We start from the raw sequence: 17,867 nt of genomic DNA, 5'->3' as shown, positions 1-17,867 counted from the left end.
GAGCTGCGCATTTCTGTGGCCCCAACGTGGTACAACCCTGTGTCACATGTCACTGCACCCTTTCCGTCCTCTGTGCTCAGGCTGCTGTACAAAAATACCATGCGCTGGGTGGCTGAAGTAACAGAAATTGATTTCTCATAGTTCTGGGGCTGGGAAGTCTCAGATCAAAGTGTCAGCTGATTAGATTCCTGGTGAGAGAGCTCTTCTTGGTTTACAGAAGACTGGCCACCTTCTTTCTGGATCCTCACATGGTGGAAAGAGAGAGAGTGAGCAAGCTTTCAGCTGTCTCTTCTTATAAGAACACTAATCTTAGGTCCCCGCCCTTATGGTCTCATTAACCATAATTACCTCCATATAGGCCCTAACTTTGAGTATAATTACATGGTGTATTGGGGTGTCAACATGTGAATTTTGAGAGGACACAAACATTCAGTTCATAGCAGTTACCTGAGGCTTAAGGTAGTATTGCTCCTACTTTCAATCTGACAAAAACTCTCATAAAAACAGTTGTTTGCCATCAGTACTCAAAACTAGAGCACTGAGTCTAGCAGAAAGTAGATGTCATGCTTTTTCTTTGATTGTTCTTATCACTCTCATTGTTTTTTTCCCATGAGCTTATGAACCATCTTTTCATCTTCAGATACATATATAGTGCATACATAAATATATACATATATACATACACATCTATCTTGTAAATAGAGGCATAAGTGTGGATGGGGATGGGGTAGGTCTAAGGACCCTCCGTGTCCCCAGGATATTTAATCTTGCTTATGGATCAGCCAGAATAGCATTTTACATGTAACTAGCTAACATTATTTGAGAGTGTGTATATAAACTTAAAACAAAACTTAATCAGCTTGTCCCAAGGGAAAGCTCCATAATCAGACCATTGGATCTTTAGAGCCTAAAATGGAAAGTTGAAGAAAACCAAGAGTGTATAAACATAATATTGTAATCATGATAAAGAAATATAATTATTATTTCCTTTAAGAAAAAAAGAAGAACATATATACTAAATACTAATGTAAGTAGCAAAAGTATTAGAAAAATCACAACTATGATTCTTAGGGCAAGCATTATTTTATTTTGTTCTTGATTTGGTACATTTCAAAAGAGTTGAAAATTCTTAACAAAATTGTTATATAAAATAATGATATACTCAAAAGTGGCAGAATAACTTGAATGACAAAACTTATCCAAATTAAATATCAATAGTATGAAGCATTGTTCATTTATGAAGTCATCATTATTACCAGTTAGAATACTTGACCAAAAGAATCCAATACTAGCAGTGACCTTGAGAAAAGTGACATGTGTGTTTTATATCACAGCATTTCAGAATTAGCAATAAGTAATGAGGTTGGCAAACATAACCATCAAATAAAAAACATAAGTAATTAACTGCAACAATGTTGAGAGGATACATGAGTCTGGGAGATGGGCCAAGATAAAGGTTACAGTCAGTGTGTTTTTTAAAATGAGGGATAGGACCTAGAAGGTAAAGGAAAAATTTGCTGCCAAGAAAGTACATTGGTGCTAACTATTAACTCATGACTTTAGATAAAATAGAAAATGGGCAAAGGAAAAAACTCATTGCAACTTGCCTGCAATCGGATTTCAGAATCCCCAAATTAATTTTACTTTCCTAATAAATATATGACTTCTCTCCTTATTTTGTAAAGTCAATTACAATCTCATTGATTTCAAAACAAACACCTGTAAGTTATCACACATGCTTTAGGCAATTTCACTTACTGTGTTAATTCATGCCTTAAGCATAGTGACCTTAAATTTACAACTTAACATGTAAGTAAGACAATACTATGCACCTCTAAGGCAGCCTGAGATGCTTCATGATACGTAAAGAGGAGGGCAGTTAGTAAAGAATGAAAGAGTCTTTCAATATGTTAGGGCAGAGGAGGACTGTGAATGAATGCGAAACTCAGAGGTAAATGAAGTGTTGACACTCCAAAGAATCTGGAAACTAAAAAGAGAAGGTCAAGGGGGCAAAAGTAGGGCAAGAGAGAGCCTACCGTAAGGATGTAAGCATTCGGGGGGAATTATAGAACTTGTGCAAGATAACAAAGGTTTAGGTGGAAGTATCCCCCAGGAATTCAGAGAAATGGAGCATTCTACTTACTTTTCTCACCACATACACACACACACACACACACACACACACACACACACACACACACACACACAGGCAAGCACCCACACAGGAGCAAGCTACTATGATAACAATGTAAGAACTATACTTAACTCACTGAAATTCAACAATGTAAGAACTATACTTAACTCACTGAAATTCTAATACTTTGAGTTGAGGAAAATGCCACAAGGAAGGAAGATGTAGTAGATTTTGAATAATAACATAACAAGAAACCCCAAAGGACATACATTTCTTTGGCTTTTAACCAAATTTAACTTCAACTTTCAGTAAACGTTTCTGTGGGGAGTGACCTGGACTCTCAACCTACCAGACAGACTATTACTAGAGCACAAAGTGAGTTTTAATGTGAGTTTGAATTCACATTCAACCTTCTGTCAGCTGAGTGAGATGAGGCAAAGGAGAATATTGGTGCTACATCTTGTGAATTCATAATTCTAACCTTCATCTCTGACCATGGATAAGTCATTCAAGCTCTGTTGAATCATCTTAGTTAAATGAAAGAAATAGTTATTATTTTCAATTACATTATTTTACAGGTTTATATTTAATCATACTTTTGGCAGTACAATTTTCCAGTTTTACACACTTTTATTTATTGAAATAGCACTTAAAACAAGGGTTGTTGTAATTAAATAGATCATGACCTTGAACTGATAGATCTATAATTTGGAAATTACACTTCCTAATATAATTATTAAATAAATTTTGCATATATCAAAACCCCATATTAAATACAGTCAGCTATTATCCAGGAGTTGTATATCCAATTTGCACATGAGATCTATAACTCTCCCTACTGACTATCTTATTTTGGCCCTTTAGCTGTTTAATTATTCATGAATCCATCACTTTGAAGATCCTTCTCCTGTTTACAATTGTTATGACAAAGTTGTGTGCATAAGTAGAGCAAATTAATAGCAAATATTTTATGCATTAGTATTTCCATTATTGTTTGGCTACACCGGTTGAAAATTTCTAAACTAAACTAATAAATGAAAATTAATTTTATTTGGGTTTAAGCATTCTTCAACTATAAAAATCTGCTTATGTTTTGAATTAGAAAATTGCATGTATTTTTCATGTGCTTGTAAATATTTTATCATAATTAATACAAAGTAAGACAATATCAAAATTGTAATAGAGTTCTGGTACTACTTAGGATATAGGAAGCATTGTTTAAAAGATGATTAGAAATTAAAATGTAGGGTTTTAAAGTCTTTTTCATAACATCACTGACCTTTATAAATTACTATGTTCTATGAGGAGAAAAGGTTTTTATGTCCTATATATCCTGTATCTCCAACTTATAACATAGAGAAGGCTTTTAACATTAGTTGAATTACAATACGGCTTTTTGCTTATCCAAGTAAAGGAGACTGTCAGTCACTCTACTATCCCCATGGTAGGGTCAGGATTAGGATTAGGGATAAGAATAGGTTTAGACTGAAAAATCTGTGTATCTGAAAAAGATTATTATAGACTATATACGAGGAAATAATTGCTTTTTAATTCTTTGGTGTTAAATATTTAGGCAACTGAAAGATTTGAATAAAAACACAATACAAATGATAAAAATGGCTACTTCAAAGACATTTCATTGGGAGAAAATACAACTGATGGCAGTATCTTGGGAGAGAAAGTGATGGTTTAGATATGATAATTCCAGTACTCAGCAACATGGAGCACAAGAGAGAAGGCACCTGCTGTCTGATCTGGGATGTGGATCAGTGTTTATGGCTGCCAAGAGATCCAACTATATAAGTACTCCCTGTGGTTGGAGGAGAGTAATAAAACTAGCCAACATCTGGGTTTTTAATTAGCTGAGTAGAAGGTTTCTTTCTCAGGAATCAGGTGAAGGGGCTTCCATTTTCTTAGATTCTTCAATGTCAGTAGGTAGACTGTGGGTTGTGTTAGGGGTTATACTATAATCACTGAGAAGAATGTGGCATGTCCTAGTAGGGATCAAGTTCTATGGATTGACAAATACAGCAAATGAAAATAGTGCAGGGGAGCTACGACACTGGGTGCTTATTGACATTAAAGGAGACCTGGAGGATTGTATGGAAACAGACAGTTTACATAAGTCTCCCAGCCATTAGACCTTAAAATATTTTTGAATGTTTAAAGAGAGCATAAGCCAGCACAAATGGGAGAAGATGCCAAGGTCAATTCAGTTAGAAAATAGAATCTTTGCCCTTGGTCTTCTTTCTTACTTCCAGCTGTGCATAGACAATTCAAGAGCCACACGTCTTAACTGAAGCCAAAGTCATTTCAAAGTTTCTCCTTAATTACAACAGAGATATTAGGAAACTTCTCCCCCCCACTTTTTTTTCCCTTTCAGTTATCCTGAGACAGAGTACATGTCTTATCTACTGGCTTTAAAGGAGAAACAAAAGAAAAACTAAGCAAACCACATCTTGACAGTGTCCTCAATAACATAATATCTTTGATAAACAAACCAAAAAATAATTTCCTAGGATGCTAGAGCTCTGGACCTTAATTCTGAAAGAGCTTATTATTTTTATTTTTTTTGTTTTGCTTTTTTTTGGTTTTGTTTTGTTTTGTTTGTTTTTTTGTGAAAGAGCTTAGCAGTGATTTTTATTTGTTTATTTCCAAATGGAAGTGTTAGTTTTCCTACAGATTTTCAACCTCTCCTGATAGTATTCTCAAATGTCTGTGTAGTCTACCTTATAATCTATAGGTTCATGCTGATAGAGTCATCTACACCTATCAATGAGAAGGGATTTATTAAACACAGGCTAGGTACCTGGTATTCTAGGGAATAAGAAAGAAGTGAAGGACACTCTTCTTCCTCTAAAAGGATGAACCAATATTTTGTCATAATCAATAATAAGACTGTGTGAGTATAAATAGAAAGTATATTATCTGGTAGAGGATATGATTTCTCTAGATGCTTGAAGAGAGTATGGAAATGTTAATGATAAATTTGGCATATTGGGTCTTTGGGCATAGGACATTTTGCTATTTTATGTTTTTTCTTGCTTTTAATTTATCAAACTTTCTAGAATGTATTTTACTCTGTTTATTTTTTCAACTACCTTTTTGGTAACACTGATTTTTACTCTCTCCTTGGTCTAATTTTTAGATTGTAACTTTACATATGTTGGTACTCCTGGTTTGGGGACCAATGTGATGTTAGCACATGTGATAGAGTGGATAGACATATTTGCTGACCCTAACATGATTACTTATTTTTCTATTGTTTAGTGTCTTGGGGGAAATTACAGGATATAAATATCTTCAATTCTAATCCTTGGAACCTTAAAAACATAAATTAGAACTTCAACTAAATAGACCCATTTCAGTTTCAGGATATGTTTGGCTGTGTGCATTGGGGACATGGTGTGAGGTGGCATCCTGTATACAGTAACATCATGAGTAGGATAAAACATTTAGTTACTACTATCTCTTAAGCATTCCCTCTCAAGGTTATAGTTTACTTTCAAACCTAGTCGGGTCATTATTTCCCCATTTTTCCAAATAGGATGATCATACCCTACACTTTGCCTGCTGCTAATGGCTACTCTTCTTCTGCTGTGTACCCTAGCTTCAAAATGGAAAAATCCCCCATTTCCCATAATTTATTCAGATTTTCCAGATCACTCTGTTATGAAAATATAAAAATGAACCCACAAGCAAGAAAGTACAACAGGGCAGTAGCAAGCAAGAATACAGGGTATTTTTGTAATTTAGAGTCAAGCCATGGCTTGACACATCTGTCACAAATATCCAGCCACCGATATATACAAAATTCTATCACTGTGTTGACCAGAGCATATTCTATAGCTCTGTAACTGTGGGTGGGTCTGCTTCTCTGAAATTTGCTAGTCACCTAATAATAGTGGGTCTAATTGGTTTCTATCTCTCTCACTATGTGGAAAAATCTTGTGAACTACTTAACTTGTGTCTGATCTATTTTCTATTACAAAAGGACATACCTTCATCAGATTGTCCCACTAACTTCTTTGAAATATATATTTCTTACATTTCTTGGATGTTTCCTAAGTCCCTTTTTTTTGGTCATTTTTGGTATCTATTCCTCACAAAACAATAGATCTTCCTAAACAGTTTCAAGGAAAAGGGTTGCATACTTGAAAATAAATAAGTAAATAAATAAATAAATAACAATATAATCAATAGGGTTAGAACCCTCTTGGTGGGAAGAGAATTTTGGGACAAAGGAGAAAGAGAAAGAGAGAAAGAAGCAACAAGATCTGTAGCAAGGAAACTGAGTCACAATTTGCAAGTACTCCACTATTTGTTTATTTTTAGTAGGGAGTGGTTATGCAAGAGAAAAAGAAAAGAGTTTTACGGTCCTGCTTACACTTCATTTTAAAATTCCACAGGATTTCCATTCTTGGGTTTTACAAGATAGTCCTCAAAGAGTTTTTGTAACTAGATACCAAGGGTTCTAGTAAATATACTTCTCTTTCCTGATCTGATAATTTTCCTTTGATATTTGTTAATTGGTTAACCAGAGAAAAAAGAACTAATTAATGATAGACTCTTTCAACTTTTCTGCTCCTTCTACAGAATGTCATTGGCTTTTTTAGATTTGACACTTATTGTAGAGAATTAACTTTCAGGAACTTTACCTGGAGACTCACAATACAATTTTATCATGCCTACAGTAATAGTAGTAGGCTAAACTAGATACACAGAGAAAGATAGAGCATAATTTGGGGCAACTATTTAATTTTCCATTCTGTAAAATGAAGGAGAATTATGTTAATGTTCTCAACTTTTCTCTCCTATTTCCAATTATTTTCACATATGCATGTATACATACACTCTCTCTCTCTGTCTCTCTGACCAGTTTAACAGCCAATTTATAATCTGAAAACATTTTAAAATTCATTGACATAATATTGCACTGTATTCCTCTCATGATACTAATATATATGGGTTACTATAAAATATTTAATATGTGTCAGAGACACAGAAACACTGTATTAGTATGGTGGGTGAAAAAGGCATTGTAATTAGAATAAAGTAGTTCAGGGTTTCTTGGTAACTGGAGAAGTTACATGACCTCTCTGTACTTCAGATTCTTCACTCCTAGGGCTATTGTGAGAATTAAATAAAATTAACTGACTAGATGTATATGTGTGTGCATCAATTTTCAGAGACTTATACCTTATTAAGTAAATACCTTCTGTTTCTTCAGCCTTGATAGCATGATCTTTTTGGTTGGATCTGGTTAAATATGGGTATAAGTGCATTTGAGAAAATAAGTATATTTGTGTATATATATAATTATATATAGTTATAAATCATATATATTTAAATTATATAATATATAAATATATATGTATATGTAATATATATTATATAAATATATTATGATATATGCAAATAATATATAATTTAAGTATATATCTTGTCAATATATTTTAATATATAAATACACACACAAATATTTTGTTAAGTTTATACATCTAGGACCAGTGGAGAGCAAATTGGTAGGTCTGAGTTCAGGAATGCTACAATTTATAAGTCCTTTAAGGACAGTAACGCTATTCTTTAGATGTTAGAATTTTCCATACTTCCATATACAGAATATTGCATAATTGGTATTTATTATACGTTTTAATGAAAAATTGTTAGCACAGAATAAGAGTACTCTCCTGACCTCCTATGCCTAATTATTTGCTTAACCTACACATTTTCACAATTCTGTAGAGCTATGGGTAGATGACAAAGTTTTAAGTATTCTCGGTCTGGTATTCCAGGCTAGGCAATTGCTTTTTGAAAAGTAATTGTGCCCTGGTCTCTGGAATAACTGGGTACACCTCCTTATGCACCATCATCTGTTTAGCATAAGTGCAACATTTCATAGAGCAATCCTTAGAGCTTTGCAATTTGTCTGTAGTTGCCACTTGGAAGATATTTTTCTCTAACAGTTTCCCCACTGGATTAGAAGGACCAGGCTGATCTTTAATATACCAGATGCCAAGGACTTTATTATCATTGCCCTGGGTGTACTTGAAACTATCTCAACAATTTGATAATTTCTACAGTGCTTGTGACAACCCAAGCCGCAAGTCAACCTGAGGTTTTGTTTTCTTGACGCTGTAGCTATGCTACAGGCTTCCCTTGATCAGAAGTTCATTCATGTGTTTACCCAGAGTGAAAGAAATATTAATACTCAATAATATTGAGTATCTGCTATGCTCAGGCTATGGTTCGAGGCACAGGAAATACAGATCCCACTTTGCCACTGTGGAGCTTACGTCCTAGTGGAGGGGCTATGATAATTTCCTCCACAGGAACTATGACGCAGAATATAAAAAGTATGTTCAGATTAATCAGAGAACATATGTCATAATGATCCTCCTACTATGAGGGATTAAGAAAGATATTTATGAGGAAATTTGAACTGATTTTGGAATGAATGAGTAAGAATTTAACTCAGTGAAAAGGAAAAGAGCATTCCAGGCAAAGGAGAAAACATGTTGTAACAGAGTAGCTGAAGGGAGCAGTGAGCATTTGCTAAACTGAACTAAGTCTTATACAGCTGAAGCCAGCAAATAAAAAGAATAGGGAGAGATGAAACTGAAGATATTTTGAAAGATTGAGCTCATTAATTATCTTAAAGATCATGCTAAAGTTTTGGTCAACGTTTTAAGGGTCATAGGAAGCCAATAAAGGCTTTTACATGCATGAATGTGTGGGTGGGTGGTATATGGCATGGTTAGCCTTTTAGTTGGGAAAGATCATGCCAGCTACATTGTGAAAGGGAGACCCAATTGAAAGAGACAAAGAGAACAGCTAGTGAACTACTCCTGAAGGCCAGATTGGAGTTGATTTAAAAGGATAAGGTTTGTAATAAAGATATGGGTGAAGTAGAGACATTGGAAAGACTTTAATGGAATAATACCTGCAAATGTTATTAATCAACAATACTGGGGAGACACAGACAAAAAAAGACAATGTCTAAGATGATTTCCAGATTTCTGCCTTGTGTACTTGATTTTCTGGCCATGTCAGTTTGTTTATATAGAAAATACTGGAAGAGTTATATGAGCTAAGATCATAATTCAGTTTCAGAAATAATACATTTCAGGTTCATATGCAATATACAATTGTCAAGTTTGGTATAGAGTTTAGCTATATATGGTTTGAAACTGAGATAGGCCTAGACTATAAATATGGGTGTAGAGTAATAGATAATCATTGAATCCATGAATACCGTTGATATTGCCTAGAGAAAAAATACAGTAACAAGTAACAGGTTCCAGATCAAATCTTAAAGAACTTCAAATGTATTTACTAGGTTGAGAAGGATAAATGAACAGAGTACACTTTTAAGAATGGCCAGGGACATCAGGAAAGTGGTATCATAGAAAACAAGACAGTGTTTCCAGAAGGGCAATGTCAAAAGTCTTAACTGCTACAGAAAGTTCAAGTAAATAAAGACTATTAAATGTGTATTGGCTTTAGTGACAAAGAAACCATTTTTTACCTCAGCAAGAACAATTTCATTGGAGTAATAAGAACAAAAGACAGATTAGGGTAGGTTGAGAAGTTCCTGAAGAGTTAAGAGAATAACGCTGTGATGTAAGACAGCTTGTGAAAGAAGTTTGTTGGTGAAGAGAGTCAGAGAGATAGAGCATTAGTTAGGAGTTGAGGCCAAATTACCATTTTCATGTATAGCAGGGTAGCAGCTGGAAGCAACTTGGCTGGGGGGGAAATCAGAGACTGAAGTTGTTTTTATGAGAGCAGAGAAAACAAGGTAGTTATTCTGCTTTTCATGAAGTCCAGTAAAATAATATCATATATAAACAGAATAAAAGATGTAGGCAAGATATTAGAAGATGTCCTTGAATATAAACACTGATATTCTGGAGGGATTTAGTCTGTTTTCCTATTCATTTCTAAAGAAAGCAATCCTCTTGGTTTTGTTTGAATGTGGTCTCACCCAGAGGAAAGGAAGTGGAATAGATAATTATCCTCATAAGTTTCCTGCATTCTTTCATTTTAAATACCAAGATGACAGTATATTAGTTTCTGATAGAAAAAAGGGGACTTTTTTTTTCTGAAATGAGTATATTATGACCTGAATTTATTGAGATTTTAGATAAATTCTGCTTCAGTACATAAAAGACAATTCAGTGACAATAACATGTTGGAAAATTTGAAACTCATTCTCACCAAAATATTACACATATGTATTTCTAGAAACAATGTTTTAAAGGCAATGATTATTATTTCTGCATTCAAAAAGATTTATAGTGACACACATATTGGAAATGAAGGATTTATAGTGACACACATATTGGAAATGAAGGAATATTCTTTTTAAATGTGTGATTTCTCAGTATCTCACATATGAAAACATTGAAATAAAATCATGCACTGTTATTTCAATGTTTGATCTCACCTAAGGCTTTTAAAAATATATTCATGAGATACAATACAGAAAATGTTATGATAATCTTCACATATATGGAACTATTCACAGAACCCTAGGGCAATATAATTTAACTTTTCAATAGTGGTCCAACTTACATGCCTTGAGCAACCATATAAAAAATGTGCAGAACTTATACCAACTATGTACTTCTTCATATTAAATTAAAGGCTCAGGCAAAAACCACAAGAAGCAATTTAAATTTTTCTACCTTAAATATTATAATTATAGAATGAGACATGTGCCATGTAGTGGCTGTTATAATTTTGTTAAAATGATAAATATTTACTCAAGAATTACTAAGGCAGCATGTTCTGGTGAATGAAGATTATTCTCATAATATGAAGACTTAAAATGATGTCACTAATTTCGATTTATTGCATAGCATGTTGAAGGTCAACTTAATGAGGAAGTTATTGGAGTTTCCCGAGAGTACTAACTTAACTTGTGGCACTTTTGCCAATTTAGGATTAGTTTTCCGTTCTTAAATCTAAATAAGTATGTTTATATTTAGAGTTAAATGTGTGCTGTATCAATAGGTAATGCATATTTTCCTGGTTTATTGTAAGGCTAATTTACATAATTTATCATATAATTTTAACTATCAACTTTTTTAAAAAAAGAAATGAAGTTTTATGAAAAGCATATAGCCAACAGACAAGTTATTCTTAGCATTGGGTAAGTACAGACATGATGTGTAAATGAGTTACCCTCAGGCACCTCTAAATTATGCAATAGTCCTTTTTTCTTAGGAAATTCAAGGATTTAATGACCTCGGCAACACAGTAACAGTACTATACATCTACTGCAATATATTTTAAGAGAATTCAACATCATAAAATATCTTGATTTCTGGAAGAATAAAATTTTTGGAAAAAAATTAACTATATCACAAATTTTTATATGTCTTGTGAGATGTCTATTCATCTGACAAGGCTCAGGTACACTCAAGGAAAATAAATAAATTGGCTAGAAATCAATACAGTTTTTCAGAACTTAAAACACTTTGTATCAAAATATTGAAAAAATGAGTTAACATATTTGTTACTCTTTTCTTTGCCATCTAAATAATTTCTTCTTTGCACACATCCTTTGCCCATAAGTACAGCCACCCCCAAACTTTCAATGGACTGGCCTGCATCTTGTCACAACTGGAGTTTCCTGAATTGCAATTCCTCTGATATTCCTCCCCAAACTCATTTTCTGGTAATTCAAGCTTGCCTCAGTTTACCTCTTTATTTAGGTTGACATGAATGAATGGTAATAAGTATTGCTACATTCCTATAATCAATACATGTTCTTTCTAAAAGTGTTTTCATAATAATACCTTACAAAATCTCTTTTGCTGTTAATAATTTCAGAATTTCTGGTATGTTGACCTAAAACAAATAGCCTGCCAGATATATCTCTAGCACAGTTAGGTTTATTTGGGACCAACAATGAATTGCAACTTGGGGTCTGAAACCATGGCAAGCCATATGCAAGTTCCCACAAGACAAGGGAAGGAGGACACTTTAATGGAGAGGAAAAGGAAGTTGGGAGAGCTATTGTAAACAAAGAGTCTGTGGCTTTTCATTGGCTGAGTCCTTAGCAGGAAAAAAAAAAACGGTAAGTCTTTCTTCTTCCTTTTAGCCTCTGCTATCATCTCAAGGCCTGAGAGCTCCCCTTCTGGTCTCCCAACTCTATTTAATTGAGGTTTTTGTTTATTAATTTTCTTTTACACCTGCCATAATATTAAGTTTATAAATTTGAATTTGTTAATCTATCTAGGAGACTCATAGACACTCTCCTATTCGTTTGCCAACCCCAATTTAATTTCTTTTGACAAATGTAAAAAGCTGCTTCATTAATGTGCCTGTTTATTGTTCTACATCAATTGAATTAGTATACTATGCTCTCATGGTGTTAAAATTTTAAAAATCACATGTAACTTGAAGTTAAGTGCCAAGTATCAGGGCTTGACCATTCATCTATTGATTCATTTCTTAAAATGTATTTGTGATATTGTGATTTGTTATATGAAGATGAATATATTTGGCCTTCATTCCCATTTCTGGCACAGAGTTTCTAAAACTCTTGGAATTTCCTAAGCAATGAGAGTGATAAAGCTGTCTTTTGTTAATGAGGTAACATTTTCCACCCCCCAAGCTGGAAGATGCTTAGAGGTCTTTATCCCACAAAGAAATAGATACTGCAGTCTTCAGCTGACCTTACTTTCTCCCCTGGCTGCCAGGCTGATAATCAAGTTAAGGAACATATAATCCATTCAGGGAAGTGTTGGGCCTGGTGAGGGAGGGAAGGGAGTATAATCCCAAAGGAATGAAATCTACCCAACATGTACTGGTAGAGGCCTGGGACTATCCACATGACTGTATTGATACTGAAAGTGCTTAAATAAGGAGACCAGAAAATAAGACCCATCTAGGGAGAGTTTATTGACTTGTGAAAACATTTTTTGGGATAAAGGGATTGCAATCCTTGGCTTAGACCCAAGAAGATGGGTCTTGAATTTGTGTAAATATAAGCTCAAAGTTAGAGGGTGACTACTAGAAACCTCAAAACAGGGATGGCTCACACTGAGCAAGGTGGAAATACCTGAGTGAGAAAGAAGAAGGGGCTAAGAGCTCATGGAAATGGGTAAACTGGGATAGATATATTATGAGAGACATAAAGTCCCACCAGAGAACTACATTCCATGGGAAATGGAAGAGCATACGACTTGGTAAGACCATCAGAAATGTACTAGTGAAAAGATACCAGCACCGATAAGAAGTTCAGTGACGGCTTTCCTCTGAACAGAATTGAACTCACTGATAATGGATATTTTAGAGACTCTGAAAAAGTAGAGGTCAGGTATCAGCACTTAGACACTGGAAGCCAGGTATGTCAGATAATTATTATAATGCCTGAGAATTCAGATTGGCAGCCAAGTGGACCTGACACATAGAAAGTTATGGTGATGGTTAAGCATGGTGCTCCTAGGCACAAAATAGATGAGCAGTAAACAAGGGCACTGCTTAACATTGTTATTTAAAAGAGAGCAATATTGGATGGACAGGAACCTGAGGGCAGTTGCACTATTAAAAAGTTCAAAATCTTTTGCCTAGTTTCTGGAATTGATCCAGTTTTCTGACACTAAACCCACTGATGCAATAAGTGCTTGGTTCTCCATTGAGAAGGACTGGATAAGGTCAGGGCAAGTATACACTGTAAAGGATTTCCTTAGTCCTTCCCCAAAGACATCCATGGCATTACCTTAAGTAAATCTAAAATGAGAAAAGAATTCCCACATAATTTACTGTTGAACACTAGCTCTGGGTAGACATTGACACCTGGGAATTTGAAGCATCATCATGGCGCCTCATTTAGAGGGTATATAGAGTCCAGAAATAAGTGGACTCCTGGCTTAAGTCTGGTTTTCAGTGTGTCTGTAGATTTGCCTGGTGATCATTTCACTGGTCCCTGAGTATGTAATGGAATGGACACACTTGGTAGCTGGAGTAACTCTCACATTGTATCATCATGGGGAAAAGCAAGTGGAAATCTCTAAAACTAGTCACAGGGCAAGGGAATAAATAAAAACAACACTATATTGGAAGGGGGGGGGAATGGCAGAGAATAATTCCAATCTCAAAGTAAATTCAAGGATAATGGCTCCTATCATATTTTCTTTTAATACCCCACTTGATGCCCTACAGACATCAAGTGTATCCTAGAGAATGACTGTGAGTTACTGCAAGCTCAAACTTCTAGGAGCCTTGATCACAGCTGCTGTAACAAGTGTGATACCTTAGCTAGAACGGGTTAATATGGCCTCAGATATATGACGTGTGACCATTGAATAAATAAATGCATTCTTTAAATTCCAATCAGGAAAGAGAACCATAAAAATTCACATTCACAGCAACATACATTTTAATTTTTCCCCAGAGCTAACCCTCCCATCCTCTGCCATGATATAATCCAAAGAGATCTTGACCATCTGGATAGCTGAACAATCTGGGTATCCTACAAAAAATCTATAGATCCATTACACCAATGGCATCATGTCAATCAGGCAGGAGCAAGAGGTAGCCAGTATCCTGGAGGTCTAGATAAGGCACATCTAGTCCTAAGGGTGGGAAACAAATCTCATAAAGATTTAGGCTCTGCCACTTCAGTGAAGTGTTAGGAGTCCAGGTATCCAGTTCATGCCAGAACAGCTTCTCCAAAGTAAAGGACAAATTGATGCAACTTGTATTCTCTATACAAATAAGAAAGCTCAGAGCCTGGTAGACGTCTTTGGGTTCTGAATATAATATATTGCATAACTTGGAATACTATTCTGGTCTTTATACTGGATGACATGGAAGGCTGATAGTTTTGAGCTGGGCCTGAAGCAATAAAGAGGGGGTCCAGGCTGCATAACACGCAGTTCTGCCATTTGGACCATACAATCTGCAGACCTTATAACATGTGGGTCAGTGATGAAAACAGATGTAGTGTACAATTGAGAGTAGGTGTAACTAGGAGAAAAACAACATGGACTCTTGAGTTACGGGAGCAAGGACATTCTATCTGCAGCAGAGAAATATGCACCTTTTAAAGATGGCTTCTGGGGTTTAACTGAGCTCTTATAGAGACAAAACCCTTGACCATAGGGTACCAAGTGACCATGCATCTGGAACTGCCATAATGGGCTGGGTTATTTTGGACTTATAAGTCATAAAGTGAAGTGGGCACAGTGGTCATCCATCGTAAGCTGGAAATGATATATCTGGGATCAAGCACAAGGTCCTGGTCAGAAGGCACAAACAAGCTGCCTGTGCAGTTCCCCCAGATTCCCAGGTAACCACCATTGTTGTATCAGCATCCCTCCCTCAGCTCACACACATTGATCTCTGAAGGGTTCTGTATAATTGACATAAAATGAAGAAAAAAAGCGTAACTTGGTTTATGGACGGGTAAGCTCAGGATGAGAAAGCAGTCCAAAAATGGCTGGCAGCTGCAGTGCAACGCCACTCAGAAGTGGCCTTAAAAAACATCATGAGAAAAAAATCTTCAAGAACTGCAAGTGGTCCATCACTTGAAGGAGAAACGGCCTGAGTTTAGAATATGTATAATATAAACTTTACAGAAAGAGGGAGATTGCCTGTCTGGCTGGTTAGGGGGTCTGGCAAGAAATGTACTGGAAGATCAGGGACAAAGAGCTCTGTGGTAGGGCACATATATGGACATAAGAGTGGGTATAAAGTGAGGATCTTTGTGTCACAGGCTGATCCCCACCAGGGAACATCCACCAGAGAAGAAGCAATAAGGAGCCAAGTGTAGGCAAAATGACTTGGTTGGTATCAACCAATATTTGCTAGAATTCACCCCAATGCTGGGATGGTGGGCACATTCATTCAGGGGCCACGGTAGAAAAGATGAGTCAATGCAAAGACTCAACAGCATAGATTTCCAGTCATCTTACTACTGCTGCCAGTGAGGTCAACCTGCCAGTGACATGTTAGATTTATGACACTATTCCTCAAAGAAACAAACTGTGACCACTTGGTGACAAGGTGACTACATTTGCCCCTTTTGTCTTGAAAGAACCATTGGTTTGTTCCCCAAGAATAAACACTTAATCCATGCATCTGTTTGTCTTTTCTCTCCATAGAACCTCTGTCTAGAGACTTACGGAAATCCTGATCCACAGGCGCAGCATTCCACACACAACAGCATTCAATCAGGGAAACAAGCTCACAGTAAAAGTGATGTGGGATTGGACCCATCACCATGAGATTCACTGGTTTCACATTCTGCATCACCCGGAAACTATGGGCATGAAAATGGCTTGCCAAAGGTGAAGTGATAGCCGAAAGGCAATGGCCTGTAAGGGTAAGGTGCCACTCACCAAGATGCAGTACAAGCATTAAACTGGAAATCACTAAATGACACTGTACCCCCCCATAGAAACAATAGTTAGATTCAGGAACCAAGGTATAGAAGCGGAAGTTGCCGTACCTTCCACTACGCCCCATGACTTACAAGCTACTTTATGGTTCCCGTCCCTTCAACTTTGGATGCTGCTGAGTTAGAGGTTGTGAATCTGGTCCCAAACACGGATGCAGTCCTGCCTGGAGCACCAAAAGAGTCTCAAAGTACTATAAGCTAGGATACCACCTAGCCCCTTTAGGGACCAGTGAGTAAGAAGATGAGTCACTTCTTTTCAGGGATAATTGAACCTGATTATCAGAAGGCGATGGGGCTGCTATTTCACAGCAGGGACAGGGAAGAAGATGTATGGAGCTTGGCTGACTCACTGGGGTGACTCATGATATTCCCTTGCCTAATTGTAACTGTAAACAGAAAAGTGCATCATTTCCAGCCTGGGATGGGCATGACTACTAGGGCTTCAGACAATTCAGGAATGAGTGCTTGGTTCACCCCACCAGATAAACCACTATGACCGGCAAAAAGAGTATCTGAGGGTGGGGAGAATTTAGAATGGACAGTAAAAGAGGGAGAAATGAGTACGGATTATAGCCCCGAGACTACTGGAGCCTGTGGTTCTTCCCTCTTTTTCCCACTTCTGAGTTTCACCTCAGTAAGAGATTCACACGGGAACCATGGAGGGGATTCATCCCAAACCTACACAGAGAAGTGGATCAGTGAAGTACAATGGGTAGACCATGTCAGACATGGAGATGTGCTGCTCATGTATCCCTTTAAGAAAAGACTCAGTGCCCAGCAGTCAGGAGTGTGTCCAGCTGTTAGCTCCTTCAAGATCCACCCTGGTTTTCGAGTTGAGGTCATGCTCTTCTGTGGGTGACCCCAGTCAAAGACTGAATACAGTAGTGTTAGGTGAGAGCCTTCTCTTCTCAGGGGAAGGCCTGGGCAGTGGCTGAACCAGATGTTAGTGCAGGTCCTAACCATTGCTGCCAAGGAAAAACTCTTCTAAGGGGGCCAACTTTTCCCCAACTTTCAACTGTTTTCTCCATTTGGCTAGCAGAGACTGTATCATGATCTGAGGGCTTCTCTTATCCCATTCTTCTCCCTCCCCTTTTCCTTCACAGGTGTTACTTCTTTTTTTTTTTTTTAAATTTTTTTTTTTTTTTTTTTTTTAAGGATTTTCTTTTTAATTAATTAATTTATTTATTTTTGTCTGTATTGGGTCTTCGGTTCGTGCGAGGGCTTTCTCCAGTTGCGGCAAGCGGGGGCCACTCTTCATCGCGGTGCGGGGACCGCTCTTCATCGCGGTGCGCGGGCCTTTCTCCATCGCGGCCCCTCCCG

The sequence above is a fragment of the Balaenoptera acutorostrata genome, chromosome 4, assembly GCF_949987535.1.
Source record: "Balaenoptera acutorostrata chromosome 4, mBalAcu1.1, whole genome shotgun sequence".
NCBI lineage: Eukaryota > Metazoa > Chordata > Mammalia > Artiodactyla > Balaenopteridae > Balaenoptera > Balaenoptera acutorostrata.
This window is presented reverse-complemented; position numbering follows the sequence as displayed.